Here is a 20,076-nt window from a genome sequence, read left to right as displayed (position 1 = left end):
TAAGCAGGGTTTGATCTTCTTTCTGGAGTTCTTTTCTTTCATTCTTCGCACGAGAGTTTCAGTCACTTTTCATGTTAACAAGCAGCATTACACCATGAATGCCTTCCAGGAGAGCCTGTTGGAAAATATGTGCCATTATCCCTTTATTTCAACAATATCGCAGATCTTTCCTCTCTGTGAGGGCTGGCTTTTCACTCCGGCTAAAAGTCTGGCTGTTTGGATCGGGCATTACACTTGAAATTGTTCATACAAATACATTTCAAGGTTTCTCCTTGGAAACTGGTTAGCACAGGGCTGTTTGTGTCTACTTTTACAACCGGTAGAAAGGTTTTCTTTGTTCCCTGTCGCTGCGTCATGCTGCTCTGATTAGTGATTGTGTAGCTGACATTCAATGTGATCGACTGATCGCCTGCTGATTTTAATCAGACGGATCCTGACGCATCTCATCTTCTCATCATTGTAGCGAATAGATGAGGTTCAGACCTTACACATGAAGTACTTGGTCATTGCTATATGTAGTGCCACTGCTTGTTTTTCGCCAAAATGTTAGCCTAATATCACACTGTGTGTAATCATACCAACATGGATTTTATGTTTTTCACATTACATTACATTATAGACACGCTTATGTTTCAAGTAGGCCTCTATGATGGGCTATTACAGTTTAGCTAGGCGTTACCCAAGTGACCGCCTCGTGAGGATGGTAACTGATGAACTCAGTCTTTATACCCAATACCCTTGAACAAGAGCCGTGCTATATCAGTTAGTTTAGTCACATTAGATGAATATACACAAAAGAGTTAGACTTTGAAAGACAAGCTGATGAGATGGAATACAAATTCTGACAAAGGGACTACTCTGATGAATGGAAGTGAACAGCTGGATTCTCACAAATGACCCTGATGAGCGTTTGTAAAAGGGCAAAACGTCCCCCTGTCAATCGTCCCAGATGCTGGCAGCAGTGTTAGGAAAGGATGAAGCAACAAAACATAAAACAATGGCACATTTTAACTTTAGATCCTTTGCTGATGAATGAGGGCATCCCTCAGGAGGTGTACAAATGTCCTCCTAATCTGAGGCATCCTTTAAAAGCCAATCCATTATTTGAAAAACCTCCTCCAGGCAGCTATCAATATGGCTGCAGTGCACATTGCTATTTTGGTTTTAAGTGCACCAGTTATATCTACTCAATAACTGCTAAAATAGTGATAATAAGCAGAACTATTTCCTTCTTCATCTAATATGCCATGTATTTGATTTGAAGCCTTTGCTAGAGAACAACTTGAGACCACATTAAACGCCAGCCAGAGTAAATGTACTGTACTGTGGTTGTCTTGAGTTTGGTTCTTGTTTACTGCTTGATGGTAACTCCAATTCAGAGTGGCTATGTTTAGCTACATTTAGTTACATTTCCAGCAGTTCACCTGCCCATTATCCTCCCCTACCACTCAGTGTGCAGCAGTGCATTGGGAAATGGAAGCTCAACTTAGCTTGCTGCTTCCAACGGAGCAGAAGTTTATATGATGGAAAACTTTGCTCACAAAGTGGCAGAAAAAAAAAAAAAAAAAAAAAATCAGCAGTCATTCTTCTGTAATCCGTGAGACTTCCCCCAACAGGAAGTAGCTAAATTATAGTAGTTTATTTTAGAGCTGGAGCAAATACTCAATTAACTAATTTGACAATAATTTGCAACTATTCTAAAACGTATGACCATGCAGGCCAATCATAGGTAACGGATTGTAGCCTAGCTTTATCGTAGCTTCTTAAAACTCACCAGTAAATGCACATGGTGATGATCAGTCATTCAATTATCAACAGATGCTTTAAAGGTCCCATTCAATATGGGACCTTTAAATTTTTCTATTTTGTATAAAATTTAGTTTGTATTAAAAGAATGCTCAGCAGCTGTTTAAGTGGAACTACTGTTACAGATAAAAAAGCTTTTATTATCTCATCCATCTATTTGTTTTCAGTGTGTGTACAGAAAAGAGATGGAAACGGAAACGAGCTTAATCAAACTCCAACCTTTGGTGATGGAAAGCTTATCAAAATGAAATCCTGACGAATTGCAGCGTCAGCCTGCGTCTAAAGGCTGACGGTAGATGTAAAGCTTGTAAACACATTAACAGATTAATTATGTCTGATTAAAACATCTGAAGGATTAAAACATTAAAATGAATCGGCAACGTGAGATAGAACAGTTAAAGATACCCTGTGGAGGTTTCTCTGTGAGCAAACATTGTTTTATTTACATTCAACATTTATCAGTAAAAAAGCAGCATATATCCTTAAGGCCTTATATTGAGTACACTTTCTCATTACGCTTTTTTTTTTTTTTTAATGGTTTGAAACATTTCAATCCAGGTTCTGTGACAGAGCTGCTGTTTTTCAGATGACTGCGACGGCCACAAAGCACAGAAGAAGTCCAGCATCGCCTCTTCCCTTAAGCCTCCCCCAGCTTCAACAATGGGGGTGAGCTCTTGCACCAGAACAACATTAACGGTGAAAATAGAGTATTAGAGATTGCTCTGATGCATTTGGTGCACGGGTCATTTCAATCCAGCAGGGTCAGCCTTCCTATTACCCTATTGTTGACTTGATGTTGAGTTTTGTTGTGATTTTGTGGACTGGATTTAACCATTTAAATCAGTGGTGAAAAGCAGTTCAATGCAGAGCTCTTAAGAATAATACTCTCTGAAAACCAAGGCCCCATAGTGATGACAGAATATCATGATATGTCTCCTCCTGCTTGAACTTGGGTTAGAAACTTTATAAAAGCCGCAGCCTCACAACAAGCAGCCGTCAACTCTCCTCCTCACTACTGATCAATGACTGGCATTTTACCTCCTCAGCCTCACTGGACTTGAACCAACCATCTGCTCAGGTAAGTACAGAGTGAGCTGGACAGATACAAATCGTTCTCAGTCTCCACAATAACAACCAAAAAAAACAGCATTTCAAGGTTTCTCTGTGATGTCTGGCACCACATTTTTATTTAACCTGAAAGTTTGGTCTGAAGTTGGCGACCTCATTAAGATGATAGGATAGAGATGCTGGAGTGATACTGCAATGATGAAACATCAGCTGTTAGCTGTTGGTAAAAAGGCTCTGGCAGCCCAGCGGTCGAATCAAAAAACACACTCTGGCAGACCAGGATTGTCTAAATCTTCTACATATAAAAATGTAGGCCATCAGAATAATTTTAAATATGCTATAATTACAGAAAGTGGCTTCAAACTGTTCCTAAATCAATCATATTTTCATATTCCTACTTTTAATACATGCTAAACAATAAATAAGCCAGTTTTGGAGTTGGCAGAACAGGGTTGAGCTCTGTGTTTGCCTCTGCTTTTCATCTTCAAGCTTCTTTTCGTTTTCCTTTGTTTTTCTTTGAGCAGCAACTCCTATAGCTTCTTGTAGAAACACACATTAACAGCTAAGCTTGGATAAACACATCCAGGATACAAAGAGATGAAATCGATCTTGAACTTCTCTTCTGGCTGTGTGTTTAATGGCAATGAGAAGCCTATTACTCAAGATGTCCGACTGTTTCTTTAAACATGCAGGTGTTTGTTTCAGCATTATACACACTGCCAAAAAAGAAAAAAAAAATTACACATGCAATATGCATGAATGCATTAAAGGATTCTACATATGCAAATGCATTTTTGCGTGCATGCGTGGTGGTGGTTTGTTTGTGCATGCATGCATATATTTGTGTGAATCTCGAATTCTTGTCGGTATGATGTGCATATATAGAGGTACTGAATTTTAATCATATGTTGATTGAGGTATTACTGTGATCTTCAGCTGTGAGGTGCTGACAGAAACATAACATACTCATTTGCTAGTATCACATAGCTAGTCGTATATTATCCACAGTGAGCAGTGTGTCACAGAGGCCCTCTCAAGGCACACTGCTGGGGTGGAACAGGAGTAGAGGCTATGACTTGGCACATCGCCCTGTGACTCCTGCTGAGGCCCTGAGCTGTGTCAGTCGCCCGTCACTCCGCAGCATGTGTGCGTATCCGTGTGATTTCTACAACCGAAAAAAGAGATCCAGTAGATGCAGATGTGTGCGCGTGGAGCCTGCACGCACGCGTGTCACCGTGCTGGAAGCAGAGCGCAATGTGGCTCACAGGAGAATGAGCAGAGAGCTGTCACAGGAGGGGAGGCAGCCACGGCCTCTCACCCTCCTTTCTCTTGCAAAAAAAAAAAGAAATAGAAAACACACACACACACACAAACTCAGAGATGGCGGTGCTCACAGGCCTGCCCACGTTTTTTCTCTCACCTCATTCGTTCATTTTCCATCCGTCTGATCTATACCACATGGGGTTTAGAAGACCAGGGCAGCATTCTAATATTCTGACAGACTTTTCAGCCCCCCCCCACCCTCTGTTGTCTAACCACCCACCACCTGCCTGTCGCCAAATTTGATCGAAAATTGACAATTCTTGATGTTTACAATGCAGCTTATTCTCGTCCTATTTCTCTTCCGTCATCTTTAGTCAGTTAGCTCTTCCTCATTTATTGATTAGCTCACGAATTCCTATCATTTCTTTTCTGATGTTCTGATTGGGGCTACAAAAAAAAAAGAGCCACACGAGGCGCAGCAGGAATCAAAAGCAATGCCCTGACAGAGATTTTTAAACATCTCTCATGTGCAGCACTCGCTATATTTTTCCCTTTTTCCCCTCTGAATCACTCTGCCCGTTGTCAAAATCAATGGCATTAGCTTAATGAAACAGCCTTGTGCTGTAGATGTACGACTGCCGGATAAACCAACTCCTCAGCGACGAAATGCCACTGAACGCCAACTTCAAAAGATAGTGGCTTTTGAAGTGGCATGAAGGGCTGGTAAGCTGTTGCTAGCACTGACAAGCAAAGGATTTGTGAGTTGTGATCCAAAGAAGACCAGACATAAGAAGGAGGGTAACTTCTTGATTGCATGAGTGGCATTTTTCCCCCCAGTGTTCCTCTGACCCCGGTAAATTATCCCTAAATAAAGAAGTGAAATATTATAGGGGAGTTCAGCCAGGTCCTCAGCAGACGACTGACACTCCGTCTGGGTGATGTCAAGAGATAAAAACTGCAAGCTGCCCTGTTGCTGATGAATAGACGACCAGATCTGTGGAGTCACACAATGCCGCTCTGAGCTTTGCACTGAAATAAGTCTCATATCATCACGTTCTGAACCAGATCTGAACCAGAGAATGTGCCTTTATCTGTGGAAAATCACCTTGGGTGCTGCCACGGTGTCGACACAGTTCATCTTCCCTTTATTGTCAGTGGAGGATAAAATTGCTATATCTAGAGGTGGCCTTGCACTTTAGGCATGTATAATAGGTTTTGATCATCACTTTAAGAATAGACATATAGACACTCAACTGTCTGGGTTGAGAGGAGGTTAAGAATAAGGCTTACGAACCCAAACAGAATACATTCGCTATTTCCTCAGCACGCAGCTGCTTTACATGCTACAGGCCTGAGAAATGTACTAAGCGCTTAATGTCAAGCACATGAAGTACACCATTTGCCGTTGTGCTAAATTCACATGTTTAATGGTTGCCTTCTATAGATATAAATCTCTCCCTTTAGGAGATTAACTTAAAAAAGGGAATGGAATAAATAAAGGTTTTTAAGTACCAAGATGAATAGCCTAAATAAAACAGTCATGCTCCACAAAAATATGCAGTAGCAGTAACTTCAGTGTCCATGTAGCACTTCTGGCCCGCTTTGCTTCCTCTGAATACAAAGAAAAGATATGCAGCCATATGTTTAATGGTCAGGCTTCACCATACCTTTTAAGACTGTATGCTTGTTTGAAAGAGCTCAATTTTAGTGCAGCAAGATGAGATTATAGAGAATATAGTTCAGCTTTATCTCTTGAGATGTGCCATTTTCTGCGTCTTTGAACAGCTCGCTGTAAAATGAACATCCACCCATCCACTGTCACATCATTAGCCAATGGAGACAAGAGTCAAACTCATAATTTGCATGGTCAGATCAGAGAAGTGCTCCAAATTATTCAGAAACAATAGAAGAGGTGGCTGCGACATCAGCCAGGACACTGCGGTATTTCTGGGGAGCAGGGTACATTATTCCTCATTTGGAACTGACACTTCTACTAGTTGGATAAAATTGTGACAAACAGATATTGTGAGCCCAGAAAACTGCATTCATTTGCAGACATTGCAACATTTTATTTCTAGCATAATGACAAACTGGCACAAAGTAAAGGCCCTCTGTGACATCTTGGACTTTTCTGGAATCCATAATTATTTCATCTCAGCCAATACTAACTGGCTTTTTCGTAATTAGTCCAAACCCAATCTTTTTATTATTTATTTAGTTGTTTGTTCAAGGATGAAGTGAAAAGCCCTTGATGCATAGCTAAGTTAGCTAAGTAACATTGTCTTTTGAATTTGGTTACTTTTAGGACCTTTCAGCCCATTTTCCACTGCAGGAATTTAACATGCAGCCAATAACACGGGGTCTGTGTATCCCTGTTCTGCTTTGGAGAAAATTTCCTCTAAGTTTTGGAAATAGTTCCAGGTACTTTCAGGCGAATTGTGATTGGTCAAATCAATGACAACAACAGCGATGACCAATTTATTAGTCTCTGTATAACCCAGCAACAACCATGACTTGAAAAAAAAGATAATACTTGTGGGACAAGAAGGCAATGATATCGAAGCTCTCATCAGTATTTGGGGAGTATTTTGGATGAAACCAAAAGATAAACATCTTACATCTTGTTAGTTGATGGAAGAGTCTAATAAAAAACTCCCGAGGTCCAAATTGGCATGAAATATCCAATCACGAGCTTAAAAATCAGTTAAGTGCCCCTGGAGGCTAAGATTACAGTGCTGTGGAACAAAATCAGAAGCTTGGATCAATTCATTTTTGAATTCTGGTAAAATACCCAAATTTGTTAAGTTCAGCCAATGAATCTTTTGATTGATTGACTTGTGGTAAGCCGAGACGTCTTTATTTCCCACCAACCCAAAAGATTTAGTTTAGTGGGAAACCAACAAAAAAGAGGGGGAGGGAATGATACTATAACTAGTGCCAAAGCTTGACAAGCTTCTGAAGTGCAGGTTATGGGAAGCCATGTTACAGGTCATTTACTTCCTGCAGTGAAAAACAGCTATAAGTATCTTTTACCCCCAAAAGGATTCCAGTGACAGACCTAGTGGTGATGAAACTGGTTGAGCAAACAAGGTTCAACCAAGCAGCAGTGTATCTGGTACATCTGTGAATTAGAAACCCAGTGGGATCAAGAAGCAGTCACTGATCTCCATTGTTTTACCCCAACTCTTCCTCAAACTCCCCATGTCAAATTTGAAACACTTGTAGTTACATTCTCAAGAAAATCATTCTCTTTTATGTAGTGTGTCATGGGTTGCCATCTCGGACAATTTACATTTGAGTCATTTCCTGTTTTATTTTGTAGTTTCCTTGTGTGTCTCTTGATGTTTTGACTTCCTTTCTTTGTCCTGTTTCCCTCCTTGGTGATTGTCTGCCCCGCCCTAATGTGTTTCACCTGTGTTCAATCACCCTTGCCTCCCTTGTGTCTATTTAGTCTCTGCGCTTCCCTTTGTCTGTGTCAGCTTGTCTGTTCATGTCCCCTGTGTTACCAGTTCGAGTTTCCCCTGCTTCTGTACCTGTTGAAGTTCCTTGTGTTTCCTTGTGCTTATGGTTCCTGTTCATAGTCCTTGTTACCTCGGGCTTCAGGTTCTGGTTGAAGTCCCCTGTGTCACTTAGTGCTTTGGCTTCCTGTTGTGTTACCTTGTTGTATCCTGTTCACCTGCATTTTCGATTTTGAGTTTTCACCAAAAAGTTATTTTGTTAATTAAACAATTTTGCACGTACCCCCGTGTGTTGGCTGCATTTGGGTCCAGCCTTACGTTAAACTGTGACATAGTGTGCTTTGCTATCCAAACTAGCATGATGGTAACATGCATCTCTGATCCTTAAGACAATCTCTGAGCGGCATCCTCATTGTAAAGACGTGCGTCATTTAGTGGTTATTTCAGTCTTTTACTCTGAACAAGTTTTGCCTTGCTGTTGCTTTGTGTCCTGAATTGTTCTTGACCATCTGGTTTTGGTATTGGAGTTGGCACTGACACCAGCCCTCAGTAGACCAATCATGGATGTGTGAAAAGCACCAACAAATCAATGATTTTCATCGTATTAACCTTCAAGAATGACTGGTGAACGTGACTGTGACAGGGAGAGTTTTAATGGCAGATACAGAGCTAACATTTACCATTCTTTATCAGTTTTGCTGTTAACTAAATATAATGTCTTTTCAAACCCATATACAATGACCTATTTAGCTTTTAATGTCAGTGTATCTTCCTGTAAACATCAAATGTACATGCTCTCTCCCACTCAGCTCATCCTCTGGTGGCATGGATATTATTTTTAGCGAGATATTCAATGTGCAGGTGTTGAAAAGGCTATACATATAGGGTCAAATGTGTTGTCTTGAATTCCCATGTTGATATAAGTGACCCATTTCGTTGTCTATGATGTGCTAGATACTGTACAGAGGATATATTTTACCACTGATTCCCTGCAGCTTGTTAGACAAAAAAAGACTATTTAACTGACTATTAACAACTTTAATAATCAGTTTTTTTGTTTAATACAAACGTGCTATCAAGGGTAAAATATGGGAAAATTGATGTTTTCATCAAGCATTTTAATGTCAATGATGCATTTTTACTCACTTTAATAAATGGATAATGGCTACTGGATGTAATTGGTTTTCAATATGCTCCCTTCCATGCCCCCGCTGCCCTGAAAAACTTTTTTCTTTTTTTTTCTTTTTATGTAAGCCTTTTTTTTCCTCCCCTCAGCACTTGACTATGCCTTGTGCTCCATCTGTGTAGAAACCAATTTCAGCCATAATTTTTATAGCGCCAGATCTCAGGTGGAAGTGCCACAGCTAGCATCTTGTCTATAATTGCAGCCTTATTAAATCTCATCAGCATCGTGAGCATCATTGGGGAGGCCATTCCAAATGACATCAAGGAAACTTATAATCTTGACATTGTAGGAATTTCCAATGCCATTAGCTCCACACATGCAGCTCAAAAATCAATAGGCAATTTTTGAGGGGTTTCCAGCATCTCATTAATTGATCTGGTTTATGTTAGTGCCCTTTTCTTCCTATGTTCGTATATTTCCTTGACCTAAATATTACAAACCTGTTAATATGAGGGACATAATGTAAATGCTTTCCAGCCTAGTGACTCTTCAGGGATGTCTGAATGATAATACGGGTTTATTAACTGTAAACAGAAGAGATTTCACTTTTCTATTTGAGCACAAAGGCCTCCTATTAATGTGCACCTGGGTGGATGTATTAATCATTGTATAATTTTACAAAAAGTCAACAACTCGCCATGTACCTACATCTAACTGTAAGCACGATTTTGATCCCGAAACTTACTGGCCACCTTGCCATCCGTGACCTGCTCCATCAGACTCAATGAGAGATTTGTCATGTGCCTAATTTAGATATTCTATATTCTGGGTTTCCGGACCCACAGGGAAGGACATAATTGAATAGGCTGTGTCAAAGCCTCCCCCACTCCACAAAACCCTCCCAGGGACGGGCTACCGTTAATTATCTCCCATTGCAATATGGCCTAGTTTTATAATTACTGGTCCTGCCAAATATATTACAACATACTAAACCTCTCACCAGACAGTTATTAATTTAGTGTGTGTGATCTGTCGACATGTGCTGTACAATTTGCTTACTTACCTTATTTACAGACTGTATTACAATATTTGTGCGCGAGGGCTTGATTAAATTGTGTGTTAAAATCACATTCTGCTGGTTAAAAATCTAAGGCAGGCTCTTTATTAGCTGTAGGTATCAACATTAGTGTGCTCATTTCAGCTTTAAATGGGCACTGGGTGGATTTTGCTCAGTGAGCTTAGTCCATCTGTCATAACGAGTACCACTGAGGCTGTGAAAGCAGTTATCTAATGTTTTCTGTGGCTCTGAAGGAGTTTTCTAAAGCCTGAAACAAGACTCAAGCCATGCCTGCAGCTTCACCTGTGGCTGTACCTGGGCACAGTGGTGCTTTGAGCGACATGTTCGCAATGACAGTGCTAACATGCTGATGTGAAGCAGGTATTTTGTTTACCATGTTAACCATCTTAGTTTAGTGTGTTAGCATGCTAACATTTGCCAATTAACAGGCCTAAAATGAACCCTGATGATGTCAGGAGGGTTATCTAAGCCTGGGCATTTAAACAGGGAGCCTGACTGTATGGAGTTTGAAAGACCTTAGCATTTACAGACAGACTGCTAATAAGCTAAATGCTTCAAGTGCATTTAGCTTATTAGCAAGCAACATATTGGGTGAGAATTTTTTTGATTAAATATTCAACAGTTAAGATGAATTATGCGGCATCTCATCATCTTAGAGAGCCTGGAGTAAAACAGAGATAGTGTGATGCTGACCAGAAGTGCCCCTCTTAAGCTTCTATTCCCACAGCTTGAAGTAGTAGCCTAAATAAGATTAATTGTCCTTTCAAGTGTGTTAGTTAGAAATAACAACAAAAATGACCCTTTCACTAGAGATAGTGTATGGTTTGTCTTTTTATTTTGGAAATCCAGCAGGTTTACCATTGCAGCATGTATCAGTAACTGATAGGGCGGTCAAAACCTGTTGTATATGAAATTGTAAAGCCAAGCTCTTTGAAAATAGAAACAGAAATATATGAGTTACATTTACAAACATTGAATTATAATACATACATCACTTTTACACATGAATTATTAGTATATGTTGTAATGTTCCTGGAGAACAGAAAATCGTGGCTCTCTGGGTCATATTTACCTGCAGTTTGGGTTATGTTTGCACACTCAAAATCCATTAAAAATGTCTCTGTCAAATCTGAACACAACATAATAATATGAAAAATAACATGCATCATTATTCTGCTGTATGTTTACGTGTTTACCATAAGTGTCAATAAGTGTCACTTGTTGTGCTGGTAGCTCTGCCTTGAGGGGATATGAGTCGTTTTTTTTTATTTTCCCTTTTTTGAGTGTGATCTTTTCATTTGTTTGTTGACTCAGTATCGACTGGGAAGACAGAAAAATGCTCTGTTGCCAAGTGAAGGTCGGGTTTTATCTTTGGCTCAGAAATTATTGATCAAAATGGGACCATTTATTCCCAATAGTCACATATTTCCTCCTTGGTGACTGAGTTCTACACATTAAACATTTGTAGCTCTGGATGAAATTCACTAAACTGGCTGCTAACTGGCTCTAATCCTAAAACCGGTGCCCTCCAGTTACTGTATGCATGCTGTGCCTTTATGGCTGGCCAGATACACCTGAGGACATTTTTATGGCTTCAATTACTGAGTGCTATTCTAAAATTAAGGCTAGCAATTAAAAGACACACCACTTATCCAAATGATATCATTGACTAAAGGTTAACAGCAAGCGCAGTCAAATATAGTTCACAGAAAAGCAGAACTCTATAGGCTCCATCATTTTTTTTGATGCAATCCCACGGCACTTGTCTTACATGATAAGGCCACAGTGTATCCAGTTAACCCTCGACTCAGTTTTTATTGCACTGATCCCGCAAGCAGTGATCTATATCAAGCGGAGGCTCCTCACCTCGATTAGCATAAACACTTGTTAAATGAAAGTAAAGAATGTGGTCTTCATAATGCCCTAGTTTAGGAATATTTGTGTGTGTGGGTGATGCCTAAAACTGAAAAATGTAAGATTTTATTTATATTCCTTCAAATCCTTGGTAATGCGCTCTCTTTATTTATTTTTTGGCCTTTTATTGATCAAAGGGAAAAAACTGCTGCCTTCAACCTCTTACCCACACTGCTGTTAGCTTTTGTTCCTGGGATTTGTCTGCAGGTGTTCTTCTGGGGAAATAAGGCCACACACTGTCATAGAGGTGAAGCAGCCAGATTGCAGAGAGGTCACAAATTAATTGTGTGGCCTTAGTGTGAGGTCTGGAGAAAATGGTGTAAAGTAGCTGAATACATTTACTCAACTATTGTACTTTAGTACAGTTTTAAAGTAGTTTTCTACATCTTTCTACTTCTACTCCACTACATTGCTGAAATATTATACTTTTTACTCCATTTATTTAACAAAAATATACTACAGGCTTATAAAATACTTACATTTTCACTGTAAACTTCTCTGATCACTAAAATACTAAGTTTTTTAACTACAAAATTTGTCATACCCCATTTTTCACCCTATTTTTCAACCTCAAAACTATTAATTTTATGACTACTACTACTACTACTGAAACAAGATTGCATGGGTCACAGCGGTGTCACACTGGAAGAAAATGATTTCGCTGACAGCCTGACAACAGACAAATTTAATTTTGGCCTGTTATCAAGTTCCTGACAGAATTAACTTTAATTAAGGACAGCTGATACGACCTGTCAGTGGCGCCGCTTGTTATTTTAACCAGTCAAAGCGACAGTCGGCAACAGGCAAAAATGAGAAGCCGTTACCTGAATGTTTTGTACACTGCTCTTTGCTAGTAAGAAAGAGAGAGGAGAGATACAATAAAATATACAATAACAAGTTCATTAGTGTCAGAGTTTAGTGAATGGGTTTATTCTGCCAACCTCAGACTCGAGTACACTGTAACACTAATTGTCACTTATATATGCAGTGGAATACATCTACAATCTAGAGCCTGGCTGTCATAAAAGAGAGCGGCTTCGCAACACTAGCAGGTTACAGTGGACAAAACACGATCAAGTGCAGTAATGGATGGAACAGTATCTATCAGGTTTATAATAGCGATCCATTAAAATATACCCAGATTAACCCCAATATTGATTCTTTGTGAAAAATATGAACATAAAATACTGAGTCCATAATTTTAATAAAGAAAAGTGTTGCATAACTTTGTTTTCTCTTCCTTTGTGAGACATTAGTCATCGAATGACCCCTCAGATATATCTTGCGTGGAGTCTCACCGCCACTTAAGCAATGGATTACTATTAACACTAATAATGTAATTGATCAATCACAGTGGCCATGTTCCTGCAGGAGAAGTACTTTGACTCTTTTTGTGCGTTTTTGAATGCATGACTTGTATGAGGTCATTTGACCTGATATGAATGTTTTTTTCCAGCATTGTGTAACAGCCATGAAGGTGCAGATAGGTTGAACTGTGAATGAATGAAAGAGTGAATTAAATTGATAAAGCACTTTCCATGGAAATGCACAATATACTGATCATTTCATACATGCTGGCCACTCATGCCTCACTCATTGTGAAGGTCTATAACAGTGGGGCTTTGCTTTCCATCACATACTGTAGCGTTTCTTCAGATTTACTGCCCCTGAGCGGACAGTAAATCTAAAGCTGTTGTTTCAACTCCAGTCTGATCTTGATTCTTGTCACTTCTTATTTGAAGTGAGACACTCATCAGATCATTTGTCAACCGTGAGTGCCCTTCTGTCTGGGTGTCACTGCTGTGACAGCATATGGTATCGTAATCAGTCACCAACCTGTTTCTCCATTACTTACATTTCTCTCTGGACTCTGATTGTGAACAAAGATATCTTGAGCATATAAATGTCTCATTCACAGGAGGAAGTAGGTCTTCCAAACTTTGTTCAAGGATATTTCAGCAAACTGTCCCTCCTACTCACACATCCTAGGGATGTTTTTGTTGGGAACTGTGCCATAAAATGCCCTGATACAGTGTCAGAAGAGTAAAGGACATTGACCTTTAACTTGATTGGACCTCTTTCTAAACAGAAGCAAAAGCCTCTGACTTTTGATCTATTGTATGGCTATGTGACTTATTTATGACCTTTTGATGTTGAATTTTCTTTATTCCAGGCTTCAAATTTTTATTTTAGAATATTCTGATATCTGACTTTCTCACTTCATTGTTTCCAGTTCAGTATTTTGGCAGGCATCTCCCTCATTCCTTGCGATTTCATTATTCTAAATACATGGTTAAACCTGGTTTGGTGAGGTGGTGAATGTAGCCTGTATACAGTATTGCACCGCAACTTCACAGTAAAAATGGCTAGAGTTCAATTTCCCGGTCTAGGTCATGGGGTTTGCTGCTTCCCCCTGTGGGTGTGAGGCTTCCTCTGACATTGTGAAGGTGTCAGGTGTGTTGGAGACGTGGGAATAACTGTCTGTTTATCTGTGTAAACCCTATGATGGACTGCTCATCTCTTCATGGTGTTTCCCTACTGTCTGCCAGGAGCAAAAAATGCATGCTGGGATAAGCTCCAGGCCTGACCCAAAAACAAATAAGAGGGCGGGGGATAAATTCATCATCTCCATAAGAGCTTGCATGGCAATAACACCTGTGCATTGGTTTTATTCTACAGCAGAGTCTGACCTGTGCAAAGAGTCACTGGAGTGATGTGACACTAGAGGCAGCTCATGCTATACACCATGGTCAACAACACTTCAAACCCACTCCACAATGAGCTGTCCTCATTTAGGAGTGAAGATGAAAAGGAGCAGTGCGATGCCTCTATATAGGATGGCTTATTCCTTAGCTATTATGGCCACACTTGATGGGATAATTACATATATGTATAAAAAAAACAGTTTCAGGGAGGAAACTTGTTTGTTTGTAATGTTGAAGTTTCCGACAAGGTTACACCGCTGCAAACCTATTTTTCGTGACTTACCAGTTTTCAGCAATGTGCATGACTAACTACTTATTGTATATTGTGGACACGGAAAATGTTGGAAACTAAAAAACATTTTCCTGCAGTCGGAGGCATTGTGACAGTGAAATGAACTCATTTTAAGGTAGATTTCATTTCACAAGGTGAATGTGAAGAGAAAAAAACTGGTCTCTTTTTTCGTTATATGCAGTATGTATTGCATCCTGGGGCGCTGTCCAAGGTGCTGAAACTGTTCAGTCCGTTTCATCACACAGTCATGCGGCACCACTATGCATTGCTTTGTGTCTGCGTTGAACATTCTCATCAGTGTTATTTGCTTCTGAACATCTGTGTCACTGAAATAAACTATAGTCCTAATTGAGTTTTTAAATGTTTGTAGGGGGAGAAAAAAAAGTCACAATGTTGAATGAAAGAACAGAAAATCATTCATCTCATGTGACAGGCAGTAATAAGGTATAACATTCACTGTATGTTTGCTATGCCATTCATCGACCCTGGCTTGGTATCCCTAGCTGGCGACTTCATTGTACTCAGGGACTTGGTACATTATCATTATGTCTCTACCCTGTTCTCCTCAAGGCTGTACAAAGCCTATTTTACTACTCCCAGCTCATTCATTTTTCATTGGCCCGGACTTGTTAATTAAAATGCTGAATGGCACACTTTAGGTTGCAAACACAAAATTTTGTTGTTTGACCTTTTCTTTTAGCCAATATGTGGCGCTGCCTGAGTATGACGCGTTGATGAATGGATAATGTACTATCCCAGCTGACAGGTCTCTTTGGGAAAATTAATGAGAACATAGCGAGCAAGAAAAGGGATTGGTGAAAAGGGGGAGTTTCTTTTTATTTTTTGAGGCCGGAATCACTCTTCATGGATTATGTTGGTACTGGTGCTCGCAACTGGTTAATGGATATAATGTAGCTATTTATCATGTGGACATTTGAAAGACTGAGTGATAAAAGGGATTGGAGGTGGAAAAAAGGGTAAGCAGATGCAGGCTGAATGATAAGAGACGAGGAAAGGATGGCAGAGACAGGTAGACACCGTGATTACCATCATGGATGTCATCTGTCCTTCCTTCATTAGCGCTAATGTTTGTTGCGTCCTGTTTGTTCTACTGGATGTTAAAATCAAATATGCAAATTGTGACAAAAAATTGATGTTTCTCATATGAGTAGTTGTCATGCACTGTCGTTTATTGTACCTCCTTTGAGCAACTAAACCATTTCTTTTCCCACAGACAGATTTACAGAGCTGAATTTCAAATGGCTTGTAGCTAAAATCTGGGATTTCTTTGTGTAAAAGAATTTCACCAAATCACAAAATGATTTATTTAATTAAGTGTTTCCTGTAACCTTCCCTTCCTTCTTCTTTCTGTCAGAGAACACGACCAAAATGAGAGGATAAAATGGATAAAATCTATTATCCGGCGCAAATTAGTCAAGCCATCTTGACTATCTCATGAGTCATTACAGGAAAGGTGAAAATGATTCTCTAGTAGATTAACATGTCTTCATGAAATGTAATAAATGGTCCTTATCCTCAATGATGACCACATGTGCGGCAGATGAAGATTTTCCTTGAAAGATCTAATTAAAATGTGTGGTAAGTAGCAGCTTGTGGCACTGATGTGTAATATTAGTTGAAGCCCAGATTGGATGCTCCTGGAGACTACTTGATGTTTTGTAACTAAGGCGTTGATCTGGCTAAATGGACACACACAGTAAATATGTTTTTGGATTTACTGAAACACTGAACAACACTGTTAACAGTGGTTTTAGGGTTTAAATTAATTACAAGGCTCCCAGATCTATGCATTTATCTTGGTTCACCTCTATAAAAAGGAAAGTCAGTCATTATTTTCCCCAGTCAAATGCTAGTTGTAACACCACTTAAGCTCCAGTTGTTCTGTCTCCCAAGCACTTGAAGTTAATGTCACAGTCTAATTCCTCCATAAAAAAACTTAACTGAACAAGAAAGAATATTATATATATATTTTTTTTTATTTATTTATTTTTTTTACAAACTTATTCTCAAGCTCAAAACACAGCCAGTTAGCGCTGATTCAAGAAACTCATTTACTGGAGATACTGTTCCCACTGCTCGGGGCTTTTTGTACTCAGACCTTTGATGAACAACTTTTCATTTGGGTCTTTAGGTTTTTGAGTTTACATTACCCATATGCTGGAGACACTTGTTATCTCAAGACAGCCTACAAATTACAATTTGCCTGCCACAGGGCTGTAGCTTCCATTGAGGACACGGAGGTCAGGTTCTCGTTATTTCTCGGTAGATTCTGGGGCATTTGAGAGAGAAAAGTGTCTGAAGAGACTACTAATATGAAATGATATTCCTGCTTGTTGGTCATCATTCTAAGTAACCTGGAACCTCTGAGTAACCTGCTTTTTTTATTTGTTTTTATTCCAGACTCACCAACCTGATGCAACTGATCCTCCACAGCCTGTGAAGTACCATTAAGTACTTTAATGGGATTGGAAATTGAACTTTCTGTTATTATGTTTGCTTTCAAAAAGCATTAAAATGATGGGTGCCCAGCAGTGCAGGGGAAGTAGCAGCGACCCATCAGGACTACTAGGAAGTTTGAGTGTGATGTTGGCGTGGTATATGGGTCATAGTTCTGGATATCTAAATGTATCAGTAGCAGAAATAACTAATGAGTAGGAGAGGATTGAAGTCTTAAGATCAATATGCAAAACCAAACTCACACACACTGTAAGTGCTCTTACAAACGTCTTGCCAAAGTCTGCAGGCAGCCAGGAATAGTATCCATGAGCAGTCTCTTCAGTTGTGGTTAAGTTGAGCAGAGTCCACAAGTTTGCAGTACGGAAGTGCGATGGTAAGCCCTGAGGGGACAACACTAATCACTAAAAGTGAACTAAACTTTGTCACACAAGTTTGTTATACACTGTTTAAAGTTGCTGCTTCCATTTCAGTTGCTGGCAGCTTGTTTGGTAATAATAAATAAAAGAGGAGGTTGGTGAATTCTCAGAGACCGAGGCTGAGGCTATTTCCTGGAAGCAGCATGGACCAGTGCGAAAACAGTCAGCAGGAAAGATCATGTTTTGCCAGCACCCAGAGAGTGGATTTAAGTCCCTGCTTGTGCTTCTGCCTTGTCTGGATATTGGAAAGTGAGGGATCAGATTGTTGATCAACTCTGGACTCAGTAACACCGTCAGCATTTGCATTAAGATTAGTTAAGATAACCTGTGATATGCTTTGCAGCTTTAATGAACGCAACATGAACATGTAGACAGTTAGAATAAAAATATATAAACTGTATACATATATATTGCTATGTCCTCGATGCCACCCTATGACCTCAGTTGGTGGAAATGAGTCGTGGTGTGTGAGGTGTCGCACCTTTAAGTTGTATCAAGTCCATTTGTTAAGGAAGAAAATTGGACTGCTAGACATATTGTGCAACATTCAAACTAATAAAAGAAATGTCTGCAGTGCTAATATAGAATCAATAAGCGCCATAAAAGAGGAGTGTTATAGAAGCAATTACCCAACACTATTTAAAACCTGGCCGACTGCGGCAGAGCTGGAGGAGTCAGTTAAAGTTCATGAAACATCAGCTGCTGCGGCTATGAAGTTCTCACTTCCAAGTACAGACTGTGTAATCAATCACCTGAGATCTGAGCTAATCAGATCCAACTAGTTTGAGCTACCAACCTCAGCACGCCAACTTACAGAAAACTCTTGATTGATTCCAGTGCAGTTTGTCCTTGGAAACAGATAATTGCCTGTTTTAGCGTTCTGTGTACACTGAGGCCACTGACCCAAGAGGCACGGACCATTTGAACAGTAATGGTCATTAGCTCTTCTCTCTCCGTGGCTTTGTCATCCAGTCGTGTCAGTTGCTTCAGACAGCACTGGATGTGCTAATTGGTTTAACAAGTTTGAGTGTCAGTTTTAAATTGTAGCTGCCAAAGATAACATTCTCCCAGCACTTTACTGCAACTTCTCTGTACTGCTCTTGCCCACATAATTACAGTTTTATTTACTTTTCTGTACTACAAAGAATAATGCTTCATCAATCCACTATATCAACCCTGTGTTCCCAATAGTTAAATTTTACATTTAGAGTTAGAGATGGTGTAATCACTGTGCAGAATTTATTCAGTGTAATATCAGAAAACACAGCTCTCACAGCTCCGCTTGCAGGTGAATTTATTGGACAGCAACCAACAGATTCATCTGAAATCTCCATTACGTGGGAGACAAGCTTTACTGCGTGTGCAGTATCAGTCACATTGTTGTCTGCTCCAGTGTGTGTGCTTTTAGAGATCATCAGTGTTCCCAGGGAAGAGTAAAGTTGTCTTTTGACTTTGCTTCCTTGGAGGCCATCTTTGGAATGTGAAAGATCACTTGTTTGTATGAGAAAGACAAAAAGCACAGAGGAGGGAAAAAAAGGGAAGAAAGCACAACTCAAGTGGGTGGAAGTTGTGAGGTATTGATTTACCATTATGGTTGACCCTGATGATGCCCGTAGAGTACATTTATGTTATCAAAGATGAACCATTTTGATTGTGCTCTATTATGACCAGGAGTATTTTTTTCTTAAGGCGATAAAGCTGAAAAGAAACAAAAGGTTGCTTTCAGGAGCTTAAGGACAAGTGATTTTTTTTTCTTTGTCTTTCTTATCAGAATATTAAAAATGTGTTGGATTACATTATCAGATTTCAATTCTGTTTGGTGAAAATCTCCAATTTGAGTTACTTTCAACTTTGCACCTCAATTAAAGGATTACTTCAGATTGAAAGATAGTCTGGCAAAGTGGCATGTGTAATTTGCAATTACTGTATATGTTGTGAGTTCTGTTGGATGTTCTAACTACGTATATTGTCTGTATTATCAAGCTTTATCATGTGTTCTATCAGCCCTGTCTCATGAATGTGTTCATAATGTCACAGTAACATAGTTGCCATTGTTTAACTGGTTGGTTGGCCAACGTGAAGAAGGCGGGTCTTATCTGATAAGCCTGTCAGAGGAGGAAGGGCAACAACTACTGAAGTATTTTAATATTATTATGATGTATTATTCTATATTGCACTATAAGGGATGCATTCCATGTGTCACAAATGGTTTTCCACTCAGTTAAATCATTTTATCTTATCTTAATTAAACGTTATTTTCATTTCAGGTTCTATAATTCCATCTCCCACTGAATGAGAGAGAATGTTAATAATAAAATGCATGCTTGAATGTGTGACTAGTTCCCTCCACTAGCTGCAGAATGGAGACGTAGTGTATCTCTGGAGTATCATTTCTTTGAAGAGGCAGTTTTGTCAGTAAAATCATAATTAACATAGATGGTCATTGTGCGCGATGGTGGGTTTCAAATTTGT

Source organism: Seriola aureovittata, chromosome 24 (genome assembly GCF_021018895.1).
Source record: "Seriola aureovittata isolate HTS-2021-v1 ecotype China chromosome 24, ASM2101889v1, whole genome shotgun sequence".
NCBI classification, from domain to species: domain Eukaryota; kingdom Metazoa; phylum Chordata; class Actinopteri; order Carangiformes; family Carangidae; genus Seriola; species Seriola aureovittata.
This window is presented reverse-complemented; position numbering follows the sequence as displayed.